Source organism: Condylura cristata, unplaced genomic scaffold (genome assembly GCF_000260355.1).
Source record: "Condylura cristata isolate star-nosed mole 26May11 unplaced genomic scaffold, ConCri1.0 scaffold00006, whole genome shotgun sequence".
In the NCBI taxonomy this organism is placed as follows: Eukaryota; Metazoa; Chordata; class Mammalia; order Eulipotyphla; family Talpidae; genus Condylura; species Condylura cristata.
This window is the reverse complement of record NW_004567107.1, coordinates 49,555,207-49,574,735: the sequence shown is the minus strand read 5'-3', so window position 1 is coordinate 49,574,735 and position 19,529 is coordinate 49,555,207.

The window sequence follows — 19,529 nt, the reverse complement described above, 5'->3', positions numbered from 1 at the left end:
TTTTTTTTTTTTTTAACATGATGCTCTAACTAGATAGCAGTTTTTATTCTTTGACTTGTCAAACTCATTCTTTATTAAAATCCCCACACATGGAATATTTTGTTCCCTGGTTTTTGAATAACTGGCCTCTTTTCAACATGCAGGTTCAAAAGCTAGTTCCTCAAAGAGCCTTCATAGACAACCCTGTTGAAATGATGTTAGGCTCATATTTCTACTACACTATACTCTTTACACTGCTTTCTTTAATGCCTTTCTTCAGTAAATACTTATTGTTTGCCCATGTGTGTCACATACTATCCTGGAAATATAGGACACAATAAGATAAATCTAGCTTCCTATCTTATGGAACTTCCTTTCCAGTTAAGGAGACAGACAGTCAATAGATACATACTGAATACACAGACCATCAAGCAGTAACAAGTGTTGTGGAGAAAAGTAATGCAGGGAACAGAATTACAAAGTACTGGGTTTGAGGTGAGGGGCTGTGGTTTTAAATAGTACATTAGTCAGTTGAGCAAAGATACGGGGAGTGGGCAAGCATCCGCAAACCATCACAGAGGCTTTGGCTTTTCTCAAAACAAGAGGAGAGACACTTGTGCAAGATTTTAAGAGAAATGATTTGTGAGACATGGCCCTTTAGTTTTAAAGGGTTTACTCTTCCTGCTGGTTGAAAATAGACTATAACAGAGAAAGGTCAGATGAAAGAAGATCAATTAGGAAGTAATTGCAATAATCTCAGTGAGAGACACTCTACAGGATGGGTGATCATCTGGTGGTGAATCTGAATATGAAATGTGAAAAAAGAGAAAAGGTCAGCAAAGTGAACAAGGCACTGGAAGAATTGCCCCTGATGAATTACAGAAGATTTAGGTAGGAGAAGTTTGGGGGCAAATTAGAAATGGTTAAGAGTTGTATTTTGTACACATCATAGTTAAGACTGAGGTTAAATGGCAGTTGGACACATATGTCTCGATTTCAGCATCAGTGTGTGTGTGTGTGTGTGTGTGTGTGTGTGTGTGTTTGGGTGTGAGTGTGAATGTGTGAATTGAATATGCAAGTGATTTTAAAATGATCTTAGAATAATTTTAAAAAATTATTTTTCAGAATTTCTGAGGTTTAACTGCAGAACTTGCATGGCATTCAGTTTTCAAAGAGCCTACTACTGATATGAAAAGAATTATTTGATAAATTGATTACAACTAATAATTGCAGAGTGTAACATGGCAATGAAAAATGATGGAATTAATCAATTTATCCTTAAGGGGTCTTACATCAAGATTTCTTTTCTCTGCTGTTGGGTCCATTTCTTGGAAAAGTATCTGGACTTTTCTTTCCTATGCTGTTAAATATGCTCATGTGAATCATCAACGGCTGGCAGGTGCTTTGATGAACATGTGCAACGGAACATTTTTAGGGTCATATTGGCATGACCTGATACAGGGATTTTGTGTGATGTGCAAGTTGTCATGATGTACTTTTTAAAAATAGTGTCACTGACACATATCCACTAAAATAAATTAACCTTCCTATCTTGACTGACTCATATTTCGGAAACAGCAACTTCACATGCCAGTGATGTTAGGAACAGGGTTGGGTAGGGATGAAAAAATAAGAGTGCAGCAAGGAGACAGTCATGTAATAGATCTTTTAAGAATTTTTAGCAGAGCAGTACCATAACAGTGAGCATAAACTTAAATGTATACCAGGCTGGGTTGTAATTCAAGCTCTGTCATGCTATAAATGGGCAGGACTTAACTTTTCCAAATTCAACTATTGAGAAATAAGATATAATAGGGAATAACAGCAATTCTTTAGTGAGAGGAACTAATGAGCTACTGCTTGCAAAATACTTAGAACTGTGTCTTGTACATAGTCACTTCTCACTGAATGATGCTTATTATTATCAATAACTCTTTCATTGACATCCAGATCTGGTCTTTTGCAATACTTAGCCTTCTGCAAACTTTTGAAGACACTAATGGAGAGGCTTGATAAGCTTGATCATGCTTATCATTTTATATCCAGTTCTTTTCTTTAAAAAATAATTTCAATAACATGCAATTTTCCTCCGGAAAATTCGTGATAATTTCATAATATGATTTCCTAAGTTGTGGTTTGGATGGAGCATATTCAGAAAGGTTTCTAGTGAAAGTGAGCCCAAGTCTGGGTGTAGGAACCTGCCTTTGAGCAGAGATGATTTTAGGCTGTCATCTCTTAATTGGTGAGCAGGATGGAAACCCAGCCTCAGATTTAGCTGGGACAGACAGCCCTTATGAAAATGAGCCTCTAGATCATTAAATCTTATAGTTGAAACCCTTCCACTGAATACTTGAACATTTGACACGCACACACATTTCATCTTTCTTGGCTGTTATTTGGACTTATTAAGTATTTCTATAACACTTTTTTTTTTAAGTTGGCTGATTTTCATTAGCAGTTCCTCACATCACCCTATGTGAAAGGTGAATGCAACAGTCCATATATTATAGACTAGGAAACTGAAGTCCAAGTGAGTTTAGTGTGGTTTGGCCAAAACCACCAGAAATTTAAACCCTGGAACTAGTAACTGAACCCAGAGTGCCTCACTGTTGAGTCATGGTCTACTCTATCAAGGAGACTATTCTTCATAAAAGATTCAAACATTCAAATAAAATACAAAAGTAAGGTCCCCATCTCCTCCTAAGGATAAAAATCTTTATAATTTTATATAGTCAGAATATTGTAGCCAGAGTAGTTATTCTAAAATTGAATCCAATAAAGTCCCTTTTTAATGTAAGGCCTCAGTCTGGCTCTCCATTGCCAGATAATGAAGTCCATTCTCCTTAAAGACATGTGTTTTTATCTGTGCTCCCCACGCCAACCTTGTCCTTCATCTTTCTATCTTCCCAGTAACCATAAGGAAGACTCACTTCTATTAATGTGCTTTTGTATATAAAATATAGGAAAAAATTCTTCCTCTATTTCATTTTTTTTCCTCAAGCTAGTTGTCACATTTTCCAAGAAGTCCATATATTTCTCAAGGCCAGGTTAATTGTTACTTATGTGTGCCTCTATAGTACATATACCATATATACTACTAAAATTTATCTGTTATCTGTCTTTCCCATGAGATCAAAATCTTCCCAAGGACAGTACTTTACCTGCTTCATTGTAGATCCCCAGTTCCTAGTGTAGCTCCTATTGTAAAAAAGTAGGGATATAATGAATATGTTTGGATAGTATGAAAAAGCAGCGTGCTCTGTGATTTGACATTATCCTTCTCATAAAGTTCGTATCTGACTCTGTGATAGATACAAGAGATACAATACGTTGTGGTCTGAACGTTTAATGATGGGATAGTTGATAACTGCTACGAGGGTGGTGAGATCATCTCTGAAGCTATCAGTGCATGTTTGGTTTCATTCTGGCTCCTTGATCCTTCACAGCTATGATCGGAGTGATCACATAAGTTATGCAAACTCCTACAAGTTTGTGGGTAGAAGTGGACATGATTATACTTTGACTATCAGCATAGACCAGGACTGTCTTGGATAAAGCAAGTGTGTGGTCACAACAGGTATCTGGATCACCCTCCCATGCTGTTAGTCCTGAGCTAGTTTATCTTCTGCATGTAATGCATTCCACGCTGTTCCTGGGTGAGAAGCAGCACAATTACACCAACTAACACAGCTAAAGGACATGTTGCAGTCACATTGAAATATATTGCTTGACAAGCTCTGAAGTAGCTCTAAACATAGTAGTGGTTACATCTCAGCAACAGTAGCAGGTGAGAGAGGCAGTTAAGCAGTAGTTCTATCGCTCAGTAAAAGTTTTGGCACCTGGATTTGGACACGAAGAATGCTAACTGGGGAGCTGAAAGATTTCCAGATCAGCTGAATCATTCAAAGCTGCCAAGTTGGCCTGAGAACTTTCCTTTGTGAGAGAGATACGGATGATAACTGAGACCACTCCTTAGCTGGAAAATGCAATTTAAGCATATGTTTAAAAAAGCAATGATGAAGATATTACATTTTCAGAGCCCCTCAGTGCTCCTGAATCCATGGCCATGCCAGACACTTAACTGTGCAGAGGGTGATTATCTTTCGAGTGCGGCTTCGTGACTTCCCAATCACTGCAGTGTATGTCTCAGTGCTGGCAAGAATTTAGGAGGTGAAAGAGGAGGACTTGCACATTAGTAATAAAGGTGAAAATCCCTAACACCTAGAAGGTGTGGAAACTCTGGTTAGCTTGATTATCTTGTTTTGGCAGATGTCCTATAGCAAATGGAACATGGCACGATCCCATTGCAAAATTTCTCTTTTCTTTCCTGATAGGTTTTCTCCAAGTTTATGTCTCTTATCTATGCTCAGATAATGTTATAATTTAAATGAACGAATTCATTTGTAGAATACAATTAATTGCCACTATAGTGACAGCGAGTTGGACCTAGGAATCCTTCTGTGTAACAAAAGATTAAGAAATAGATTCTTTGTGAAAATATAGCATGCAATCATATAGAGAAAATCATAAAAAATTCCATGAAATTCCATGAAACGAGAATCTAGAATTTTAGCTTCATATCCCACCTTACTTGTATTCTAGTTTTGTATCAGTGTCTCTTTTTTATATTCCTGAGTTGACATTGGGTGAGTTTGAGAAATGATATTCTCATCTCTAATGTGAGCTTCTAGGTTGGCAGTGCAATACCTTTAGGACTGGATTCTTCCAGCCGAAATAAAAACCATCAGCAAAACAAAACAAAATGCCTGAAATGATAGTTGCTGCATAAGTCAATCGTGTTAGTTACATGTCATTTTATTATTTGAGAAAAATAGTGCACTGTGTGCAAAATTAAAAAAAAAAAAGAGCCTAGTCACTGGTTGGTGTAAGGAACTGTAAATTGACAGGCTGCATATCAGTAAAATGTAGTCAGGAAACAAATTGGGGCTGATACCCTTTATGAAATCCATTAGTCTAACAACAGCAGGTGTGTCACATGGCCAGAAGACTGAGGGGTTTAGGACAGCAATTGGAAAAATTGTCATTCTTCCAAAGACACAGAAGAAAATAGCAAGGTTACAAATGTGTTTCCAGTATTAAACAGCTTGAGCTCTTATCACAGCTCCATTCATTAGTTGTGTGACCTTGAGCAAAGCACGTACCCTCCTTGTTGTTAATTTCCCAGCTTTTAAAATAGGAATATTAAAAGTAACGATCACCTAAACTTTTGGTGAGGATTAAGTGAGATTTTGCATAAAAATAATTTGTAAATTATTTGACAAGTAGGATCAATGGATATTAATAATTGTTTTAAATTTAATGTTTAGTTATTTAACATTATAGCTTTAAGTTGTGCTTGAGTATATGTTTGCACTTGGGCTTCTCATTTGCTAAGTTATTTAGGTCTCTGATACTACATTGTTTTTAGGTCAGGGAGCTCCTGAATTGGGGTATATGCAGTGAGCTCTACCTTCGCAAGTGCTTAAGGGGACCCCAGCCATCCTTTTTAACTTGGGTCTCATATAGCTTGCTTCGCAGAGCAAACAGAATTGAAACATCAGTCTGGGGCAAGAGGCCAGGTGTGACTTTATTTCTTAGGAATGCCTTTCAGCCTTGTTTATGCTCTGCTGCTATATGCATATATGTGCATCATTTTTCTTTATTTTCATTCTAAGGCAAAATCATTTAAGATGCTGGGTCATAAGATGTGGATATTGAATTTCCTTGAGAAATCATATACTTGAATGGAGATTCGGCACCAAGACCACTCACCAGAATAAGAACATCTCGTCCTTTCTGTCAGTCTCATTCTTTGCTTCTTCTTCCAATAATTTTAACCACAAGAATACTTATTACTTTCTGATTGTATTACTTCTCTTCTATTTTCCTTCTCTAACTCTTCCAACATGTTTGTAGCCAATTCCTGTTTGAAACACAAATGATATTCTGGAGTAAGAAGTTAGGAGATTTGGATGGGAATTTGGAATCTTGAGAATGTGTTGCTATCTTTAACTTATTATTTATCTCCCTAAATCCCAGTTGTACAATGGGGGGGGGGGAATTATAAGGTCACCTTACCTATTTCACTAGATTGTTATGAAGACAAAATAAGATACTTGGTGTACAAAAGACTTTCAAACAGTTTATTGTTAAGTTTATTGTTACATTTATATAATATTTCGTTTATAAAAATAGAAAATAGTTAAGACAGATTTTCTCAGGAGTAGCTAAAAGCAAATATAAGGAGAAGTTCTAGATGTTCCAACAAGATGTTTTACTGTATTGAGAAAAATACTCATTTCTCTGAGTCTTAATCTCCTTATCCATAAAAGGAAAACACACCCCAGTTCTGCTTTAAAAAATATACTTTGTTCTTTAAAGTAATAGGTTTTAGGTTCACAGAAAAATATTAGCAGAAGGTAGAGATTATTCTATTTTTAAATTAAAATATGACAAGTTGTTCTGATTTATTGATCCTTTAAAAAGAATGTTCTTCTTTTACTAGCCAAGATTTACTGGATTTTTTTGGAGGGGATGTTTGATTTGTGTAAGTAGAAAAGTCAATAGTTAGCCTAGAAGATTCTGAAACTTTCTTTTCAACAAGCTGGCTCCAGTCTTTAAAGTGCTTTGCAGTGTTATTTGAGAAAATTGCATTTAACATATGTTAGTGAGGAGCTGGAATAGACATTGTTTAAGGTATGTGAATCTGTTCACTAGAAAATAGGGTCGAACTGAAGGCTGCTTCACATTGAAACAAGTAATTAGTGAGTCAATGGGATTCCTTTGCCCCCTTTCTAAATAGGTACTTACTTCTTCAATAGCATCCTATAGAAAGACCAATGAGATAATTAGTGTGACTTAAAAAGCCTAGAACAGTCACAATAAAGCTCATTCCTATGCATCAGGGACTGTCTTAACTAGTATTTGCTAGTACATTTAAATATCATAGAAACCTTATAAAGTAGATCTAGTGGTCCCCATTTTGTTGATGAACAAACTAAGACTCAGAGACATTAAGTAATTTCTCAATAGAGTGAAGCATCCTGGTTGAGCAGCTAGGGATTTATCCTCAAATTTGCTTTTAGCTGGTCCCAAGAGAATCAGGTAACCTTTCCTTCTGCTGTCAGTACTATGAGACACTTAGTATTAACACACCCAACTGGCATATGCATTCATTCATGAACAGAGACTAACTAGGCAAATCCCCCTCCTCAGCAATAATATAATAATGGTAATGATGATGATGGTAAATTTTTTTTTGGCATTGTGTTAAATATTTCCCCCACCTTACCATTTTTAAGTATTACAGCAATCTACTGTAATGGGATAATCGTCCTATGCTATAGACAAGAAACTGGAAACTCAGTGTGGTAAAGTGCTGGTCCATTCAATAAACATGCTTTAACTCCCTAGGTTGTGGCGTTCTTTCTATTGCTTAGTGATAGAAACCCCTCTTTTTCCTGAAGGAGTAGTCACCTCAGAAATTTAAATCACTGATGCTTCAGGCAATATCTACCCACTCCGATGCAGCTTTCTTTTATCTCTAACTTTTGATGATGGAGTACTAGGGGATGTTGACAAATTGTGGCTAGAGCAACTGTCTTGTTTTTGGCTGTGTTTGAGACCATTTTCAAAGACTCTGTCATGAAAGTATCCTGAGGGACTCTCTCTTTCTAAAATATTGTCCTTCTGATTCATGCCACAGAAACAGAATTTCTAAATAAACAAGCAGCAAGTACATTGGAATGACTTCATGCCTGGGTTTATGATTGCTTGCACAGATGACATCCAGCTCTGTCTCACCACACATTATTTTTTTAAACATTTTCCCTAACCCAAGTCCTGGTAACCAAATTTTAGTAACTTCCCCAAGGCAACCTGAGGTTTGGAAACCAAGTGGGCAGTTCCAAGTTCTTTATAGATGGTTCTGAGGCATGCAACCACAGAACTAAGGTCAGACTCCATTAGCATTGAGGTAGCTGAGGGGCTGAGTGGAGAGAGGCTCTTGTCTTTCCATTGTACTGGAATTTAGCTGGAATGAGTGAAGTCAATTTCATTTAAAAATCTTTCGCCCCTGTCACCTCATTAACACCTCCAATGAAAGGCAGCTGTGAGACTGTTAACTCTTTGCTTACACATTCTTGAAAGTGCTATTGGCTGGGATTGCTGGTCCTTGTGAGAAGATACCCTGCTGTCACCAATCTGGGTATCTGTAGTATTGAAATGAGGGTTTTTCCAAGACTCATATTTATACCTCAATAGTGTGCCATTCTGTAGAGTGAAACATGCATTTCTGCCAGGTTTTGCATATTTTGAGCTACTATCCATGAAGTAGCAGTATGTTGGTTTTTTGAACTTGGCTACCTCAAATTCTTTTTGGAAATAAGTGAGAGCGTATGTGAACATTTATTAAGTTATTAACTCATTCATTAACTCACTCGCATGTTTAATGAGTGACATTGTATGAGTGCTTGTTAAATACCAGTCAGCATGTCAACATTGGGAATATAAAAGGGAATCAGACATTGTCTCTTTTCCACACCATCCCCTTCCCTCAAGGAGTTGACAATTTCAGTGGATTTACATCATTATTGAAGAATAATGTGATCAAATGATGATGAAATTTACTCTGGGAATGAAATAGGAGAGGCATTACAGCGGAATAGACTAAAGGAAAAAAGTTAACTGAGCTATTTTGAAAACAAAATAGGAGTCAGTTACAAGGAGAAAAGCTGAGATGAGAAAGCAACCTGTGCAGTCTGGCAAAAGTGGCCTTGGCCTGCTGTTAGAGACCGGCTTGGCATGCAGGATAGTGCATATTGGTGGAGTGGGTGCTGAGGTATGTGGCTCAGAGCCCCCTTCAGGGTTGAAGCACACATTTTCCCAGTTGCTGGAAGTGTTGCTGACTATAAGATCTTGCTGAATCCTTTTGGGAATTCCTTTCATCTAACAGGAGCTGTCTTGCCCAAGTTAATGTTCTATCTCTGAGGACAGTATGAACCCAAGACAGAGGTAGAAAGGCCCATTTCCCTTGCTTCAAGGTAGAAAATTCTAAATACTCATCCATTTTAAGAGCCCCCAGAATGGTCTTCTGCAGCTTCTGCTGCAAATGTACCAGAGTTTAAGTTTTTCTCTGTCTGATTTTCTTGTCATGCCCCTCACAGTTTGTGTCTCCTGTTAAATGGTGACAGAAGGGATAAAAAAGCTCAGTGGTGGGTATGCACACAGGGAAGTACTAAGTAAGGCTGGAATTATTATGTTTGTTAGTAGGGCCTGGTGAACACCTGTTTACTTAATTGATCAGGACCATTCTGGAGAGAAATGTTTCAAAATCATTAAGAAACTCAGTGGTGGCTGGTGATTGGTTATGCTGTTAGGAAATTTTATAAATAGCAATGGGTGATAAGATTCTACATAATGAATGTCAAGTGGTGACATGACTATTGGAAGCTAGGGTTTTATCAAGAGTGGCAAGATTGAAGTGTCATCTTCATGGTGAAACTATGGAGATGGTTAATAACATATAGTGGCCTTAGGGAAAAAGTAGATAAAAAGTCAACCTGAGTATTGCTCAAACTATGCAATAAAAATAAATCAATGATGGATGATCAGAAGGCTAAGTACAGCCAACTCCTTTGCCCAATTTCCAGACCTGAAACAGTTTTTGGACCTGGAGCCTTGAATAAGATGTTAACTATAAAATAGGAATTGAAAGAGGAGGAAACTTAACAACCTTGGTTTATGTGTGGGCTAGCTCAACATGTGAGTGCATGTTAAAAATGTGAGAGTCCCACTCAAATGACCTTCATGGGACCACACTGAGAAGAAACCCTTCCAGTGAACAGAACTGTGACTGGTATACTTGGATGTCTATTTGTATAGGAATAGAAGTGGCCCAAGAGAAAATATGCCCAGACTCCTGGGTAGTAGTGAATGAGTTCATTGGTTGATAAAGGGTCTGGAAAGAAGAGTATTAGAAGAGATTCAAAATTATCCAGTGGAAAGGTTCTATATAGCCTTTGGGACAGGCTATACAAAGTGTGAATATTCTTATATAACTTGTTAAATTCTTTAGAATGCATCTACTAAAGAAGTAATAAGCAACTAAATAGAACAGTTTCACTATTTGGCATCACACAGTTCTCTCCTAAACATAATATATGCATGAATGACAGAGTAGTTACCTTGGCAAAGAAGAGGTTATTGATGACTCCAATAGTATGCATTCCCACTCACCAAGGATGATCTAGCCATTTATGGCAAATATCCAACGTATCAACAATATAGATCAATGCTCCATTGTTAACATAGCTCTACCCTTTGAGGAGATCAGTTATTGTGTGGTGGCATGATAATTACATTGGAATCTTCTATGTATTTTGTGGTTTCAGGTCTTGTCTTTAGTACTTTAATCCACTTTTAGTTGGTTTTTGTGTATGTTGTGAGGTAGTGATCTAGCTTCATTTTTTTTTTTTTTTTTTTTTGCATGTAGTAGCCCAGTTAGGACTGGATCAAAATCTGATACCTATACACAATGGGCTTTTACTCATTAATCAAAAAAGACAAACTCATATCATTTGCGGCAACATGGATAGAGCTGGAAAAGATCATACTTAGTGAAATAAGCCAGAAAGCAAAAGAAAATTACCAAATGGTTTCATTCATAACAGGAGTGTAAGGGATTGGGGGAAAATATATATATAGTGACCATAATAAAGTAAAAATAAGCATCTACTATCAGCTATAAACTGGAAATACTCTACAGTGAAGGAGAAGGGAACAGGATCAAAACTGGTGTTCAGAACTGGGGTGGGGAGAGCACATGGGGCTAAGATGATTGCTCACAGGTGAAATGGTGGTAGGAAGTCCACAGGGATTACAACTGAGATGAAAAATGTACAAAAGGAAGAATGATGTAAAAAATATTAAAAAAAAATACAAAAACCACACACAAAAAATTACATTGCAATCCTACTGCCATGGAAGGGGCAGCATTTATCTTGACTGATACTATCACATATTCAGGCATGAGTTTGACTTTGTCATTATTGCAGTGTATGGTACCATATTATATGGTACATATAAGATGTCAAAACAAAAAATACTTTCAACAAAGGAAGTAATATGGTTTGGTATATATACACAATGGAATACTATGCAGGAATCAAAAAGATAAACTCATGTCAGTTGTAGCAACATGGAAGGAGCTGGAAGGGATTATGCTCAGTGAAATAAGTAAGAAGGAAAAAGAAAAATATTGGATGGTTTCACTCATAGAGGAGTATAGGGGAACCAAATAAAGGACCTGGGGAAAAAGCAAAACAAAACAAAACTAGAAGACAACTGTAAATCTGAGCCAATCAGCAAGTGAGGGATAGGGAGAAGAATTAAAACAGGGTCAGGAAGAGTACAAGGGACTATGGTGATGGTTCATGAGTGATGTGGTGGTAGGAATTTTACACCTGAGAGGAGAAAAGATACACTGTGCAAAAATGAACAATTTTGTCAATATATATGTAAATATACATATAAAAAATTACAGTGGTTTTTGTCACCATTCCAGGAATTCAAATTTTCCTCTATCAAATCTTGCTATCCATATCCTTAATGATATTGGTAGTCTTTGCCAGTAAACTACATGTATTAATCTCTCAGGGTCCCAGATTCTGATTCCCGAGGAGCCCAAGCTATGACAAAAAGGGTAAAGATTAGGTAAGTTAGGTTGCAAATATCTAAAGAGAAAATGACTTTCATAAAAGAGAATATTACTTCTTTGATGCCATATTCTGAATGGTCTAAGCTGGGTGGTCCAAGTGATTTTAAGGACACCATTTCCTTCTATTGATACCTCATGGATTCGCTACTCCCTGTCTGTTGATCATTTGTTTGGTTGAAGCTATTTTCCCACTATGTTTCAGTCCAAGGGGGGAGAAAAATAGCCATAGATGAGCATGTGTCTCTTGAGTTGAAGGCCAGACCTAAACATGACATACTCTTTCTGTTCACATCTGGACAACTTAAACACATGTCCATACCTAGGTGTCAAGGATAATAGAAAATTAGTCTGTAACTTATGTGTCTTGCCTCAGCTCTTAAGTAGAAGAAGGTGAGAAAAGGATTAGGGGTGCAGTCCTTGCATTATGTGTGAAAAGGCCAAAGCGGGAACCAAGAATCATGTATAAACAGAGCCCTTAGCTAAGACGTTAGTACTTCTGAAAGTTGTGGGGAGCCATTGGGCAAGGCATGGGATTGAGTAACTTGTGAGAGAGAATGCAACAGTTAGGTTAGCCAAACAGCTCTTATTTTTTGTATGGAAAAACAGTTTTTCAAAGGTAACTTTTAAACTCATGTGCTCTCTTGTCTGCACATAGTTGATGATTCGGTTTTCCACTTTCTCCTCTCCTGAGGGGAAAAAAAAAATGAATATTGCTCTGTCAGAACAACTGTATATTGTTCTGTTGTTCTCAACTTTTCTTTGAAGGAAGAATTAATAGGGCAATTCTTTTTATCCTACTACCTCAGAGCACAGGGGAAGGGCCTAAGGGTTAAGAGAATGCCATCTACTAAGAAATGGAAATGGGAGCGTATGGAAGAAAGAGCACTGGAATCTTCTGGGTCTAGTCAAGAGTCTTGAGGTTGACTTCACCCTGGCTCTATCTGCAGATTTATGACTTGTCCCTAATCACTTGTCTTCTCTAGCATTCCCTTCTAAATTAGGATATTTGGCAAAACAAGCTAGAAGTTTCCCTTCAACTATAAAACTTAGTTCAATTTGAATAGGCCTTAAAACCAAAGTTTGGAACCGGCTAGAGCCAGAGCTCAAGAATGTTTGCTGAATTTAGTTAAAGCTTCCATTTTTGTTTTAGCAGGGTAAACCACAGCTTGACCTTCAGCCCACATGGGAAGACCACCTCCTAACACCACACAGCAGCAACAGCAACCAAAAACAGCCTTGTGGGCATTGTGTGCTTTCATCAATGTAGTATTTGAGTTTTAATTTGATCTGCTTTTTTCCAGACGTCAATCCCACTGACTGATGAGTAAAAGGGGAAATTCTGAGACAAGACCTCTGGTCAGTCAATGATTGGCTGGGATTTATCTCAAGCATCACAAAGGTTGAGAGATAGAGCATGCACAATGGGACATCTAATGTGCTTGTTTCCTTATAATCTTTTGATGTCGATAGGAGAAGAATTATGGGAGATTAGCCTTTTAAACTAGGAACAAGCCAGACCTCTCTGGGCCACCATTCAATCTGGGCAGAGAAGGCGATTCTCAGTTTCATGCAGCTGCTTTGGGAGTGACAGACATAGTTCCGCTCTCCTGGGTCTGGTTCAGAAAGGAGAAAGTGATTACTGTCTGTGATGGCAGAGGCTTAAGCAGCCAAGGAGGACAGGGGTGAAGGACTAGGGCAGAGACAGTAAGCTCAGCTAGAAACTCACCAGAACACTAGGGCTTACCCTGGCAAAACAAACGAACAAAGAAACACCTGATGACCTATGACTACTCTGACCCTGACACTTTTTTTTAAGTTCTATATCTTAAAATATAAAGTAGCGCCTGCTAAAGGTTCAGCCTTTGGTACTTTAATAAATCAGAACTGTTGACTGAAAGGCAAGAATGATAGATTTTTGATTAGAATCAATGGGTGGCAAGGTGTGTGCACAATCTGGCAAAACTTTGATGGCAAATCCTTCCTTTTCAGATATTTTTGAAAGGCTGATTTACTTATACAGTTTAATTTTCCTCTGATTAGTTGTCATATCAGCACTTAAAATGTTAGCTTCAGGAAAGAATCAGTATCATGTTTGTCATTAAATGGGAGACGTGGCACACCTGGTCCTCTGTTAATACCAGGATACTGTGCACGAGTCAACTGAGGCACAATACACTTCTTATTCTGAATCACAACCCATCTGTACTCTACAGTAGGGACACAAAAGAGGATTGTTAGCACTTAAAGGCACCTTGACAGAGTCACACTGCTTGACTCTTTTATTAATTGCCCCATCTGCTAAGTGAGAGCTCTCTGACACAGGTTGGTGCAGAACTCTTAAAGCCCTTAGTCTGCTTCCTATTGGTTCCACATGTGTTTGTATTTGTTCTCAGTAGGCAGAGATTCCAGAGAGAAAATGAACCGCTGCAGATCGATTGCAGTATCAGTCATGCAGAAGACACGGCGAAGCGTGCCATTTGATTTTGATCTACTTTTAACCCTTGCAAGGCACTTGCCCTGGGTTCTTGACTTTTGTTTGCTTGGCTTTTGTTAGAAGACTCAGGCTCTACAGGTTGGAGAAAAGACAGTATGCTTTGCTGTATTTTAAGGAAAAGCAGCATTTCCCCTTTAATTAGTTGGTCCTCAAAACTGTTCAGTCTCTGTTTGGAACAGAGTAAAAGAAAAGTCAGAAAGAAGCATTGATGTGGAGTGTGTGTGCATACGTATGTGTGTGTGTGTGTGTGTGTGTGTGTGTGTGATTGCTGTCATGAAAAGATAGTCTGCGTGTATGTAACCAATGATAATTCCGGACTAAAGTACATTGACAGTGCCGGGAGTGTCTGGGTCTCTATTGACAAAAGACAGACCAACCAACTCCAAGGTTTACTTAGGCGACTGTTCTCCCCAGTATGATTTCTCTTTGTCCTTTCCTTTCTCATTTTGTTTTAAAGAGATTCAATGAGACTGAGTTGAGGATGTGGTGTCTATTTCAGCCTCAGCTTTGCAATTTTCGCATTTAGCCTGGATTATGTTACTGTCCTCATGAAGCTGGAGTATTTTTCTATGTGCAATTTGGAAATAGAAGAGAGAAACAGGAAAGGCGTGGCCCCTTCTCTTAAAGTTCCTTTATCATGGGGTCTGGAAGTTGCCAGAGTGTGTATGTGTGTGTAGGCGGGAGGGTGGCTTGGGGGAGGGAGGAGTACAGACCGCCCAAACAAAGCTTTTGCCTCTTGATTATATTCCTTATCTTCTCAATAAGGATATTTGAGCTCCTTGCTCTTTCCTGAAACTCCAGGAATCTAAAGATGGAGACTTTAGAGAGAAGGGTGAGCTCTGGTCTCACCAGACTGTGATACAGCTAAGGTTCAGGACTGGCTTCGTGCAGCTTTCTTGTTAGCCCCTGAAATCTTATTTTCTGCCCTGTGTCCCTCATTAAGATTCTGAGTCCTGTTTGCTGATTTAAACAGGAGTGTTCCTCTCTTATCCTGTCTTCCCTGGAAGGGAGAACTGTAACTCTTGGTACATTTGCTTGTTGAAGGGAATAGAGACACTATTGAAACTGGCTTACATAAAAAAAAAAAATGGTGTTTATAAATTCACATAGAAGTGTGAGGTGAGGGTGGGGCTGGCTTCGGTCATGGCTGAACTGGGGATCTCAAAGTCTTTGGGAGTTGACCCATATCTATTTTTGACCCATCTCTGCTTTTTCTGTGTGCTTTCTTGGGCTACATCTGTTGGTCCAGCAACTACTTTGGTCCCTTCTGATTTCATGACCAGGTGAGAGGAGAAACTGCCTTTCTCTTAGTAGCTTCAGAAAATGTTTTACTGAGTCTGACTCATATTAGTTCACACGCATAGCCATGGCCCAGCCCTGTGGCCAGGGGAATTCAGTTCGCTGGCCAAAACTGACGCTATCATGTTCTTACTGCTGGAGTAGAAGTCAGCCTGAAGTTCATTTGCAAGAAGGTTGTTTCTAAGAAAAATCTGGATCCTGTTATCAAAGAAAGAGGGAGTAGAAGTTTCCTGTCTAAACAACAGTCCAAGAATTTCCATTTCAGGAGTCTTAGAAGTTGGGGGAAAAAATTATAATTTGTTCAGTCAGCTCCATAAAGTATGCATATATGCGTGTATTTATCAACTGTCACTAATATCATTTATCTATCCATTTATGAATAGATAAGTAATTTATATTATATAATCTATGTTTATATTTTGTGGAGAGATTGGTAGGTAGGTAGAGATAGACAGATAGACAGAGAGATAAATGTGGTCTCTCTAGAGCATGAGTTTATAAAGACACCCGTAATTTATATTGACTTAGGGAGCAGATGTCTTGTGATCAAATTCTTATTCTAGCAGTAATTATTTTGGACTGGTTACTTACATTTTTGGATTATTTTTAGATTTATGATACAAAGATTTGGAGTTGGGTTTATACCATAAATTCTAAAGAAATTTTTAATGTTTTCATTTATTTTTTATTAACCACTTACTTCTTACTTCTGCCACAAATAAAAATAATATTTCATGATAATTTTATAAATATTTAGTGTAGTCTTGGGGCACTCTAAAACAAGGGTCCAAAGAGTTGTCCAAATTTCTACTTTTCTAACTTCCTCCATGTTTCAGAAGGAGAAACTACCTTTCCTTTCCAAATATATATCTGGTCACTGCTGAAGATCCTTCTTGGGGGAAAAAAAATGTTTTTGCTTAAGTGTATCTAGAATGTGCATATACGAAGAACAAAATGATTGGTCTTTTCAGTGAAAACATCTTTTGCTGCATTAAGCTTATGCCTGGCCACAGGAATCTATTAGTCCACAAAACTTTCACCTTCCCACAAGTGTTTCAACAGCTGGGATACAAAGTCCCATTCAGAGACAAATGTGCACACCACATTTACAGCCTGAAATTCAATAGTAGAGCATCACTTGATTACAATGAACATTATAGTCATTGTAATTCTTTTCATTTAAATAGCAGCCAATAAATTTATACCACAACCCATTCCCTGTCCCCAAAGCATATTCAAAAAGATTTCAGTTAATGCTGCTTTAACCAGTCGGCATCTAAATATTTACCAAACTCTCTAGGTGCCTGGGGCATGTAGTGTACCAGGGATTTATAAGGCGATTGTGTGTACACATGCACACATGAACTGCATGTACACGCCTGTGGCTGTTGGCAACATATTTCTAATTCTTTTCTTATAAGAGTATTTCAGTAGGTGTCCCTTGAACCCAAGTACTAATCCTCTCACTATTCATCTGCTAAGCAATTAGCACAGTGCCTGTATCGTGTTGTAAGAGGTCAAAAATGTGAGCTCTACTACCATGATTTTATTAATTATCATACTGTATTTGCTTGTGTAATTTCTTTTGTTCTTTTGGACTCTTTGTTTTGCTAACCTGGGAATGTTGTGGGTCTCATCCACATTTAGCTCAACTCAGGCTATCTCATGGACTCAAAGAGATGAATGCATTTATAATTATTCTTGCAAATTAACCTAGAATAAAATAATACACAAACACACACATGTATTTGAGACTGTTTGGGAACTGCTTTCCCTGTAAATTCTACATAGACTCCAGCTAATGTGCTTTCTAGTGAAGTATGGGTTTTATTGTCTAGCTGCTGGTCCTCACTGGCCCTGCTGAGGAGACTCTTAGTCCTATTGCTCGGCTTGTCCACTTTATGGAGGATGTTTACTTTCTACCATATCACTGACTTAACTGGTGGTATATATCTGGTTCTTTGTTAGACTCTGCACCAGGGGAGAAGATAGCATGAAGGCTCGGGATGCTTCTATCTTTTGTCGACTGATGTATCCCGGGAACCTGGAACACCATTTCTATCATGAATAACAATATTTTTGGATCAAGTGATGCAAGTTTATCCTATTTCTGGGGTAAGAGCAACTCTACTGCCCATAGGAGAAAGGCTGAGATGTTGACTGTTCTAAACTCCACCTACGACCATCTGTGCCTTACTGTGAACCATTTCCTGCCTTGCTACATTTGAGAATGGGAAATCCCCCCACTCTGGTACTTGTAGAGTTCAGACTACAGAATGAGAAGTCTACAATTTAAACACTCCCTGGTGTGTTGCTTGTAGAGCAGGAACTAAATAGTAAACAGGAAAAGATGCTATCATTTTTTTAGTTAGTTGCCTAGACTCAATATATCTTTAAGTTTTAGACATCATCTTCATCTGCTCTACCTGGGAAGATACCAAGGAACTCTTGTGTTGATTCCTTCCCTACATCTTCCCAGTACCAGTTTTTAAATGTAGCTGACTTGTATTTGATAAAACTCCAAGGTACCAGTAGTTCAATCAAGATAGTAGCTAAAGTATTTTGACATCATAATTCACAGGTAGGGAAATGGTATGGTCCCACCAGAGAGTCATTAGTGATGCAGGTCCCGGTCAGCTATGCTTTATCTCATGTGTGTCTCTGTTTTTAGTGTCTGAGTGTGAGTCTTCCATATTTGTCTTCCAGGCTGAGGGTAGTAAGAAAGGGCCAGGTAAAGGAGGACACAAACTCCTTCATAACATCATCACTGTGATTTTATAGCCAGAATTTAGTCCCATGACCAGAATTACAAGGGAGGTCTGGAAATGTAGCTTTTATTCTGGAAGACCATTAGATCTAAAAATTTGTGGATTTCTATAACTAAGAAAGAAATGCAGAAACACTGAGGTAGCAGTCTCAACTCCAACCATATTTATAATAGTCACTAACTAGTGCCTGGATTATTTTTTTTTTAATTTTTTTTTTTAAGATTTATTTATTTGTGCACACAGAACTGGGGTACAGGCCAGAGGCTCAGGGGCAGTGAGAGGCTTCACCAGAGACAGAGTGGGGAGCAAAACAGGCAGATCGATGAAGTACACTGCTGAGGGGAGCAGCGGGCGGGTCAGGAGAGGTCTGCCACGCCATGTGGTCACCTCCGGGGCAGGCGGGAATTGAACTCATGCGGAAGTGGCTTTAGATTCTCAGTGCTGTGCTTTAACCCGCTGCGCCACCAGGGAGGGCCAGTGCCTGGATTATTATGACTACTAAGTGCCTCTACTTTCTATTCTAGCTGTTTGGAATGCCAACTTAATTTGTTTTAAGGAGTAGTCTATTTCTTTTCATAGCTCAAATTCTTTAAAATAACTCTCAATTAATGACTGGTTTAGGAAGTAGCATTGTAGAACTGAACAAGTATTATTCATTCTTATGCTACTGTGCTGATGGGGTGATTTCTTTACTGGTTTCATTGGATTCACTCATTTGACTGCTCTTAGCTGCACAGATGGCTGGACTGGTTCTCACTCAAATCTGACAGCTCTGCTGACTATTGCCTATGATGCCTTAGTTCTCTTCCATGTGGCCTCTCATCCTCCAGAAAACTAGACCAACTGCCTGTTAACTGTGGTTTTAGAGTAACATTTCAATTGGCAAAAACTCAAGATGCAAGATCTCTTAGTGCATAGCCTGGAATATCACTTTTCTATCACAAATCTAGCACTGACTCAAGAAAATGGAGACACAGACAGTATTCCTTTCTGGAAGGAGGTGGAGTGGAGAGGGCAGTAAAGCTATATTGAAAAGGGGCATGTTTTCCAGGACAGGAGAAATTAGGGATCATATTTGTATGTGTGATCTTGGATCAACCTCTTACCATGGCTAAAATCTCAGTTTCCCATCTGGGAAACAGGGATAATGATCGCCTCTAGGGTGTTTTGAGAAATAAGTGATATCAAGTTTATAAAGTACCTAGAGCAAGAAGACATTAAGTCAAATTTTATTCTACCCCCTTCAATGTTCTCTCAGATTCTGCCATGCGGG